This window comes from Anolis carolinensis, chromosome 1, assembly GCF_035594765.1.
Source record: "Anolis carolinensis isolate JA03-04 chromosome 1, rAnoCar3.1.pri, whole genome shotgun sequence".
NCBI lineage: Eukaryota > Metazoa > Chordata > Lepidosauria > Squamata > Dactyloidae > Anolis > Anolis carolinensis.
The window spans coordinates 315,099,872-315,110,924 of record NC_085841.1 but is presented as its reverse complement, the minus strand read 5'-3'; the positions used below and the strand labels follow the sequence as shown (position 1 = coordinate 315,110,924).

The 11,053-nt window shown below is 40.0% G+C and overlaps 1 protein-coding gene across 1 annotated transcript in view; it reads right to left on the bottom strand.

Annotated features, from left to right (window-relative positions):
* The window catches only part of fsip1 (fibrous sheath interacting protein 1), a 119,997-nt gene that overhangs the window by 35,349 nt on the left and 73,595 nt on the right, over positions 1 to 11,053 (bottom strand). The window lies entirely within an intron of this gene.

Here is an 11,053-nt window from a genome sequence, read left to right as displayed (position 1 = left end):
GAAGATGCTGACATTTTCATTTCAGGAAAATATTAATTATTCCACCAGCAGCTGAACAATACTAAAACAGCATGAAATAGCACTGTTTAAATGACATGGTAATATATATAGGGAGAGGTTTAATTTGCTCAGAGCTCAAATTATTCTGAATATTAAGACTGAGTTGTAAAATATTTGTAGAAATATGACTATGAGTATTTGCAGAGTGCTGTATTTTCAAACTTTCTCTTGCCTGACCAGTTTCTTCTAGTTTTTATTTCTTTGGCTTTTTCTATTTTTCATAGAAAAATAGTGTTGGTAGAGACCACATGGCCGTCTAGCCCCATGCCATGCAGGAAACACACTGACAGATGGTCATTCAGCCTCTGTTTCAAAGCCTCCAAGGAAGGAGCTTCCACCACATTCTGAGGCAGAGAGTTCCACTGTTGAACAGCTCTTACGGTCAGGAAGTTTTTCCTAATGTTCAAGTGGAATCTCCTTTCCTGTAATTTTCTTATAGCCTTCCATTTTCAACAGACTTCCTCCTTATCTCTTTGCCCAGCACCATTTGATTGGTTTGTTTAATTCATTGGGCCTCCTTGTCAAGAAAATCCATAAAGACCTGCAGTCTTGAGGCTGAATAAGTTAAGATGTAAGGCATCCATGATCAAGATTTGAAAACAAATGATAGCATATATGAGATGTGGAAAGAGTATGATGGTTAATTGTGGGAGTATGTTTTTGAACTTTTTCCCCATGTCATTTTCTTTAGTATTTGTTTTCTCTATGGAGAAAACATGTAGGCATGAAGAAGGAGGGGGAGGGGGAGGAAATAGAGGAATTCTATTTATATCCCAGTTTTTTTTCCAAAATTGGAACTTTGTTACATGGTACTAATTTTGTTTTTGGAAGTTCTTGTTCCTGACCATACACCTCTGCCATCATGTTTAATTACCCTGTTTCACATATCATGCTACTAGCAGAAAATATCAAAGAATCGTAACAATTACAGAAAAAGTCAAGGATCACTGAGCGATCTTCTCACGAAATTACAAATCCCAGGATTTCATACCATTGAGCTTGGAAGTTAAAGTAGTGAACCAAGGGTTTACAGCTGAGCATTGAAAAGCAAAAATAATTACCACAGACACTTTAGAGCAGACATTGAGACACTAATAGGTTTTCTATACCATGGCTCAATCAGAACAGAGACTGCAGGCAAGAAATCAGAATTTGGAAGGCTGAAAATGAAGATATTTGACAAGATCTTCAAGTGCAAAGAGATATAATTGAATATCAAAGTTAGGATTGTCCGTACTCTCATATTTCCAAGGTGACAAGAAGAAAATCAATTCATCTGAAATGGAGAAGAGTTTTATGGTTACCCCAGCAAAGGATCTGGATTGTAAATCAAGACTGATATAGAGTAAGGTTAGAATTAATGCAGTTTGACACTACTTTATCTTCCAAGCTCAATGCTATGGAATCTTGGGATTTGTAGTTTGGTGAGAGATCGCTCAGTGAATCTGAGAACTTAAGCGAGGAGCTGGGCTTTGTCCAACATTCTGCCAACACCGCAGGACTCTGTAAGCAAATATAAGGATACAGACATCCATTCATCAGAAGCTGCACAGAACACATGTTCCCCAGAAAACAAAAAGCATTATGTTGGTATTTGGCTAAATTAGACTCAAATACAGAAAATACAAGTTGCTTGCAACCAGTTGTAATATCCCTTCTTCCAACTGTGTATTACTGAAGTCTTGAACTGCACTTTTATGTGTTGTGCTAAAGTTTTCCTTCAAATTCATAGCTATCGTGGCTAGAGGTTGCTACGGAAAGTATAGCAAAACCTGGCACTCTAAGCTACTTTCCCACTACTAGCAGTTGTTTTAGAAAACCTAACACATACCCTTTCAGTTTTCTTCTCTCACACCAGTTAAAACAGATTTCCATGCCAGGCTTTTGACAGCAGAGGATTTAGGCTGTTACTTCAACAGTGCTGTAATTGTCATCTCTGGGTAGTAAAATTATGTCGAAGGGAAAAGCATGGATCGAGTAAACCCAGATCCACCTCCCACTTAGAGCTACGGACACTTTATTTACTGCAGGGCTGAATTTGGACAGAATCTGTGCAGTGAACAGAACCACAGGTTTGGTCTGCTTTGAAACAAAAAGTTGCTTGTCCACTGAACAAAATAATTAGGTTTGCTTCTTCTGCTTCTAGAAGAAAATGTGAAGCATACAGTACGAAGCTCCTGTACCTTAAAGCAGTATGAAATCCCTATATAGACAAACATGCAAAATGAGGAATGGGGCCCTGGAATTATAATTTACATTTTAATACAAACCTACCGGACTTGTATTTTCCAAATTAATATGTGAATGAAAGCATAATGCCCTTTTAGATTTCTCACTTCACCAAATTGTGTAAAAAATTTAAACAGTCCACAAAAAGCACACTTTAAGGGAGAATGAACACATAATGTCTGTGTCACAGATATTTCATAGAATAATAGGATCATCTAGTTGGAAGAGACCTTGTGGAACATCCAGTCCAGCCTCCTGCCAAGAAGCAGGAAAATAACATTCAAAGCACCCCTGACAGATGGCCATCCAACCTCTGTTTAAAAGCCTCCAAAGGAGTCTCCACCACATTACAGGGCAGAGAGTTCCACTGCTGAACAGCTCTCACAGTGAGGAAGTTCTTCCTAATATTCAGGTGGAATCTCCTTTCCTGTAGTTTGAAGCCATTGTTCCGCATTCTAGTCTCCAGGGCAGCAGAAAACAAGCTTGCTCCTGCCTCCCTCGACTTCCCCTCACATCTTGATACATGTTTCCTCTCAGCCTTCTCTTCTGCAGGCTAAACATGCCCAGCTCTTTAAGTCACTCCTCATAGAGCTTGTTCTCCAGACTCTAGGTCATTTTAGTCACCCTCCTCTGGACACATTTCAGCTTGTCAACATCTCCCTTAAATTGCGGTGCCCAGAATAGGACACAGTGTGATTCCAAGTGTGGTCTGATCAAGGCAGAATAGAGGGGTAGGATGATTTCCCTGGATCTAGACACTAGGCTCCTATCTATGCAGGCCAAAATCCCATTGGCTTTTTAATCGCCGCATCACATTGTTGGCTCATGTTTAACTTGTTGTCCACGAGGACTCCAAGATTTTTTTCTCATGTACTGCTGTCGGGCCAGGTGTCCCTCATTCTGTATCTTTGCATTTCATTTTTTCTGCCTAAGTGGAGTATCTTGCATTTGTTCTTGTTGAACTTCATTTTGTTGGTTTTAGCCCATCTCTCTAATCCATTAAGATTGTTTTGAATTCTGCTCCTGTCTTCTGGAGTATTAGCTAACTCTCCCAATTTGGTGTCATCTGCAAAGTTGATGATCATGCCTTCTAACCCTTCATCTAAGTCATTAATGAAGATGTTGAACAGAACCAGACCCAGGATAGAACTCTACGGCACTCCACATGTCGCCTCTTTCCAGGATGAAGAGGAAGCATTGGTGAGCGCTGCAGTGAGGATGAAACAAACGTTATTTGCACATTTCCCTATCAATGATGGAAGCAGAACTTCAAGAGAAAAGTGACAACAATTGTGTATGATGTCTTGTGAGATCCTATACCATAGAAGTCTTAACAAGAAGTTGGATTAATCAAATGTTAATTTTTTGCCTATATGTCTTAAGAGTTGATCACCAATTTCCTTAGGCTATCACTGGATCTCTACACAAATTTAATTTTGCAAAAATTCTTTTTCTTCCAAAACAGACCCATGAAATTAAGCTGAGAGATTATAGACAGCAATGTGCCTGCTAATATTTTTTTCTTAAGAGTTGTATTGACATTATATAAATTCCATGAGTCCCTCAAGAAGAGAAATCTGAAATGTCTTCAAGTGCAAAAATGTTTTCTCAAATGGGTACTAGCTCACTTATATGGAGAAGAGGGAAATGCTACTGAGCATAAAAATGATAAGACCTTTACTTTTTTTTAAAAAAAAAAAGTTAAGATGCTCAGAATGAATTAGAACATACGTTTATGGTCTCATTTTAAAGAACGCCTTTCAGAATAAGTTTGAATAGATCTCTAAAGCTCAGTGAAATCTGCTTAAACTAATCCTTTTATCCAGAAAATACGTGTATGCAAGATGTCCAAAATGCTGGGCTACTTCATTCCTCAATGGTTCAAAAATTGGAGACCAGTGCCACATTCCTATATGTTTTCACTACCGTGACTTATACTATGTGCAAATAATCAATATATAAATATGAAGAACACATTTTCCAGCCTGAGTGTGCCAAGAGGAAGTCTGAAGCCTCACGATGAACAAATAACAGAAACCAAGTATAAGCATAACCTGTATGTAGATCCCTTGACATGCATATGCAAACACAGACTTGCAAAATCCTGCGTTTATTAGACAAGGCTCAGGCATTCCTACTTCAAATTAGCCACACAATTCTCTTTTGTTGAAAGTACATCCCTCACATATCTCAATATTAAGAACTACTCAACCCTAATCCTTACATTAAACCTCAACATCATCCACCTAAAAGAAACTGGAAATCCTCTAATCTGTTTTTTTTGTTACCTGAATAAAAAGATTTGCCATGAAAAGGGCAACCAAATCCTATAGTAATTTATATTTAGGGCTGTTTTCTAATCCTGTAAATTTAAATACGCTTACTAATAGTTGTTGAATTTAGGGTGGTTATTTCTAGATAAATATGTAAAGAGAATTTTTAAAAATCTCTCAGACCTTCTTATCACATTCTTGTCACATGCGAACTGTGGCTCAGGAAGCAACATTTCATATTATACTGTTCAGGTGCACAGCATACAGGTAGGATTCTTATCATAACAAACACAGGTAGTGCCAAAGCAGAATTCTAAAAGCCATTCCATGGTTCTGGTCAGCTTCCTGCTGGGGAAGATTTCAGCTGGAGATGCTGCACTGGACAGAAAGTTGAGCACAGAAACCCATGAGGCTCTTCCAGTTTCCAAGTCTATGATTTTATCAGATAACAGGTACAGAGAGGAAGGGACCAGTGGTGAATGGGTACATAATGAATTTGCTGAGTGGCTTCCTTAATCAGTCTGGTCCTGACCGTTACAACAAGAAAACAGGAACCGAAAGTGGTGAACTTGATCAACAGGGAGAAGTCATCCGGCATGTGTGTGAGGTTTATGAGTTATGTCTTTCTTTTAAAAAAAACAAAAAAACAAAAAACCACTAGCTCAGCTAATCGTTAAGGCAAATGAATATCAGGCTGCAGTGACTTCAAATTTATGTCTTGCTGAGTTACTTTGCACAAGAAATGTTATAGTGAAGGAAGAAGCTATGCTGTGTGGAAACCTTTAATAGTCTAAAAGTGTGCAAACTAATACTAGGAAAAGACATGACTGGCAGATAGGGCAGCTATGAAAATTGGCTCATGCTCTAAAAGAGGTGGGAGATGTCTTCAGTAGGTAATGGGAATGTTGCAGAATTTGGAGCGATTCATGAGTTTTACCTGTTCATACAAGAGAATCACCAGGGAGGGGCAAGCTATATTATCAGTTCTCACTTAGACATGAAAACTCAGGCCCCCTTTACACTGTCATATAAAATCTCTATTATCTGCTTTAAACTGGGTTATATGGTAATTTAAACACATGTAATCCAGTCAGGGCCAGCCCTTGGTAATTTTCAAGTGTAAGCGAACAGAATTTTGCCCCCCCCCCCCAAACAAATCACTGAAAAATAAAAGCGCTGGATAAGCAAAAATGTTGGATAACTAGGAGGGATTAAGGAAAAGCCTATTAAACATCAAATTACATTATGATTGTACAAATTAAGAACCAAAACATCATGTTTTACAACAAATCAACAGAAAAAGCAGTTCAATACATGGTAATGTTATGTAGGAATTACTATATTTGCAAATTTAGCATCAAACATTGAACCGGGATATAGGGCAGTGTGGACTCAGATAACCCAGTTCAAAGCAGATATTGTGGGTTATTCTGCTTTGATATTCTGGGTGATATGGCTGTGTGGAAGAGCAGTGAGGGTCCTTCCACACAGCCATATAACCCAGAATATCAAGGCAGATAATTAAAAGGCCACCGAAAGGGAATCTGGCCCCCAGTATTAAAAAAAACCTCTAAAATCAGGACAGTAAATAAAGAACAACACTCTGAAAACAGGGGAAATCCAGACAAGAAACAATCAGGGCCAGCTAACACCTCCCAACCAAGGATTCTCCCAGGGAGGAAGCAGCCAGGCTTTGAATCTGCAAGGCCATTAAATGCTAATCAAGCTGGCCAATTGCAACATTTACATTAGCGTCAAACAGACAAGAGCTCTTTCTCCCACCCTGGACTTTCCAAAGATATATAAACTCCACTTCCCTAGCTTCCAACAGACTTCATAACCTCTGAGGATGCCTGCCATAGGTGTGGGTTAAGGCAGGCCTGGCCCTGAAGGCGGGCACAGGCAGGCCTGAAGGTGGGCCCAGGCCAAAGGCGAGCGGAGCAATCCTGGGAGGAGGAGCCGGGGTGCACACGCATGCATGCACACATGCACGTGCACACAGAAGCGCCTTAACTGCACCCCCTAAAGGATGGGGCCACAGCAACTGCCTAATTTGCCTCACGGTTGAACCGCCCCTGAATCCAGTTCAAAGCAGGTAATATGGATTATCTGCTTTGATAATCTGGATTATATGGCATTGTAGAAGGCGTCTCAGTGAGTAATCTTGGAAAAATCACTCATACTGGATCTACACTTTGAACTGGATTATGTGAGCCCATATAATCTGGAATAAGCAGATAATGGGATCAGATCCTGGGTTACAGGCAGTGTAGATCCAGAAATGGTTTCTACTGTTGTTTCCAAGAGTTAACACTGGCTGTTCCTCTAGAGACAAAAAATTCAGGGGAGGATATCATGAACTGCATTCTCCCCCATTCATTTTGTGTGCGCGCAGACACACATCTGCTACTTCTACTGGCTAATTTGTTGCATGAGTAGTGCTCTTTCACGACTGTAAAAAATAATCCATTTCCAACAGATCTTGTTAACAAGTATGTAGAAGCGCATTCCTGGAAGATGCATGAGCGAAGGGAAAGCAATTCTCTTTTCTGCTATTGCCACCATTTACCAGCATTGGGTTCAAGGGAATGCCAATACAGTATTGCCTTTATCAATTAGAAACTGGATATTAGCCCCTCAGTAGGTGAGACACTGTGAGATATACACACACCCTCAAAGGAATATAACCTCTTAAAGCGGGGGGGGGGGGGGGGGTCTTTGAGGGTTTCTCATTTAACAAGTATGGTCAGAAGAAGGGGTCAAAGATCATGCAACAAACCATATATGTTTGATCTACTAAGTAGCTTATTTCAGCAACTAAGTTCTGACCTAACACTGAGGAAAAAAGGAACAGAAGAAAAAGGAAGCTGAGGTGGCGATCTGGTCAAAGAGAACTTGTTGCACTGTGAAAGACCTTTGTGACTAAGGGTATAGCATCTGTCGTTTATGAATAATATTATGTATGGAGACAGTGTCGATCACAGTAATTTGTCTTGCCTAACCAGGAGAAATGTTAAGGCAAATGAATGTCCCAAGCCAGACTTGCAATATTTGCAAAATATTTACTTGTTCCTCATCAGCATTCTTACACATCATTTTAGGAGAAAGTACAATGCTATGTATGGTCTTGTTGTAGCTAAAGCAAGTATAGCAGATCACAAGGAAAAGAGGAAGGTAGAAAGGATGGACAGCAACAAAGATATCAATGGCTGTTTTACCAAGCAGGAATAATGATGCATTCAACAACTGAATGCCGTCAAAGTAATTAGCAAATATCATTTTAGGCCCTGTCTCCAGGTTTATGACATAGAGGGTGCATCTACACTGTAGAAATAGTGCAATTTGACACATTAACTGCCATGGCTATGGAATCATGGTAGTTTCAGTTTTACAAAGTCTTTAGTTTTCTCTGCCAGTGCTGGTGCCTCATTAAAATAGAGATCCCAGGATGCCACAGCATTGAGTCATGGCACTTAAAGAGGTGTCCAACTATATTAATTCTACAGTGTAGATGTACCCTGAAAAACACCTCCAAACTGTAAACGACATGGCAAGAGATTACTAATACAACTGAACTGTAACCTTGCTACTCAAGTTGGGACAGAATCTATACATTCCATCATCTGACCCAAGTAGTTGGCCACTTCTAAATTGTCAAATGTTGATATTTACACAGGCAACGGTGCTACACAGCAGCTTCTTCAGCACAGTCCACTGGTTGAATGACTGCTGCCAAGCTTCTGTTTCTCTGATTAAAACAAGACAAATATGTGTCTGCTTTTTTCTGTCTCCTTTCCTTGGCCAGACTGCCATGTGCCCTTCTGTTGATCTGCCAAAACCTCTCCCTACTCTTAGGACATCCTGTACCCACAGGTTCCAACCTGTTGCATTTCCATTTGAGTTTTAATACCTATTTAATCAGCTCATACACCTGGCTTCTGGTCTTTGTGTTGCTTTAAACCAATCTAGGTTGTAAAGCAGAGGGGTTGAGGCCACTCAAAAAACTTGAAACACATATTTAAAATTAAATTTATAGATTTTACTGATTTCAAGAATCTTACAACTCAAGTTGAAAGGTTCCCAGCAAGCCACAAGGGTCACAAATAACTGCCAAAATGGATTTATCTGATCCGCAACCAGCCTATATGATTTCCACAGCACAATATGGACCTCATCATGTTGAGGTCCAATTTGCAGGTGAGAGCGGGGATTCTCCATACAGCATGGTGAATCCACCAGGCAGTGTGGGAACCTGCCACCCCATGCTCTGCATTGGCCCCTATCATCCCATAAGGGGAAGATTTGCTGCCCAGCTTTCCCCCACACTTGCCCCATTCTTTCCTATGAGAACACAGGAAGCCTCCCGTGTTCTCTGGGAGGTGTCCTATCATGGTGACTGGGTGCTGAAAGGAGAGTCCCACCAGAAGTAGCTGTGCATCTTCTGATGGCCTCTGGCAGGCTCCATCCTTCCAGCATCCTCCAAATATCATAGGACACTAAAAACTTCTAATGTGATGAGGCCCCATGTGTCTGCATTATAGAATGTGCTTGCATCTTGGATAGTCCCATATAGCACTACTTCTCTCCTTGTACATCCAGTTACCAGATATTTCATTTTATGATAATGCCCAAACATCTATAAATAAATCCACTGATTAACAGAGCTAATTTAAAACAAACAGCCTTTTCAATAGTTGCAGTGTTCTTCTCCCATTGTCTCTCTTGGGCCTCTTCCACATTGCCCCTATGTTGCAGCCCAGCCACCTCTGTGACTCCTTTTCACCTAAGATGAAGAGCTAATTAGCCAAAATATAGCTCAGCCAACAGGAATCAATCAACTAATTAAAAGTTTTATTAAAGAGTGTTCTATAGAACAAACTAGTTCAAAAATACATTACAAGGTAAAGAGTATAAAAGTATTTCCAATGTATACGTAAAAGGCAAAATCAAAAGTACATCCAAAGTATAAGCTTCAAAAGTCATTCCAAAATGTAGGTTTCAGTCAGGGTATTCTTTAGGCAGCAATCAACAAAGTCCCGCACTGACAGTAAAGCCAAAATCCACAAAACTTAGACCAAAAACAGTATCCAAACGAAATTCTCAAATCCCAAACAGGAAAACATGATATGAAAGCAAGGCCAGAATCTCCGTTCATGGAGCACAAGGAAAAGATGACTTTCTTCAGAAAATATAAAGGTGATCTCACATAGAGCAATCCAAGGAGTTAGCTTAAGAAACCAAATTGATCCCCATGGAGATCTTATCTAACTAACACCTGGAATCCCTCCATTTATCTTTCAAATACTGAGAAAATCTTAATTGCTTCTCCTTGGAACTATCTCGCTGTAACTGAAAATGCTGAGTTATGGGCAACAATCCAGCATCTTCCACCTCCCTCACATCTTTCCTAGGGTCTGGGAGAACCTCTGGAAGCAGAGCCTCTGGCAGCGTTTCATGTGAACTATCTTCACTAAAAGCAGATCTGTTTGTAAAACCATTTAGGGAAGAACTACTTTCTTCCTAAGGTACTACAGAAGAGATGGTCTCTAATTCAGGAGGACAAAGTCCCCACCAAAGTGTCCCCCTCCTCCTCAGACCAGGCCTCAACACCCTATATCCCAGGATCTGATCCCAGATTATCTTCTTATCCCAGATTATCTGGCAGTGGAGATTCATATTTAAAGTTTCAGTTTAAAGCAGATAATCTGGGTTCAGTTCTTGGAATTTAGAGCAGCGTAGAAGGACCTCACACTCCCAGCATTTCACAGCTGAAAGCAAGAACAAATGTGGCCAAGTAACATTAGAATGTGACAAAGACAGCAAAAGTTATTCAGAAGGAAGAATACACAAACTAGGAGAGGTTAAAATGGTTTACTTTTGTCTGAAACTGGCTACTTCATCACACTGAGATAATTAAGTGTGCTAGCATGTTGCCAGGACACTTCCTTCACAGAGGCCATCACACAACATAAGGCAACTTCCGGAAGGGCTCAGTAGAGACATCAAATCCTGGGATACTGGGCAGTGTAGATCCAGCCAGAGTCTACTCGGAACAGCATGATCCCACCTAGTCTTCTCTTTGCTCCCAATTGAGAGCAAATTACTTTTGAACTTTGAACTTAGTTTGTACCAGTTAAAGAAAGTTTAGGACAAGGGGGTGAAATGTGAGGATATATTTGAAAAGCAGCTGAAAATATGGGCAGTTTGAGCAAGGCTCCCAGTATGAAGCATAATTTATTGTACTCCTAAGCAAATCGCATCTATCTTCAATACATTGTTCAACAAGCTTCTCCCCTGCCCCTTCCTTCCAAATCCTTTCCTCCTGTATTTGTCATTTCTATATTGTAAATATTAGGGCTGTGCAATCAATGAAAAAATGTTTCAATACTCCTTATGAAATTGGGGAGGAGGGTGAATCATTTTTGAGGGTGCATCTGAAATTATGGCCCTATTTTTTGTAACTTTAATGAAGTAACAAATGAGTAATAAAT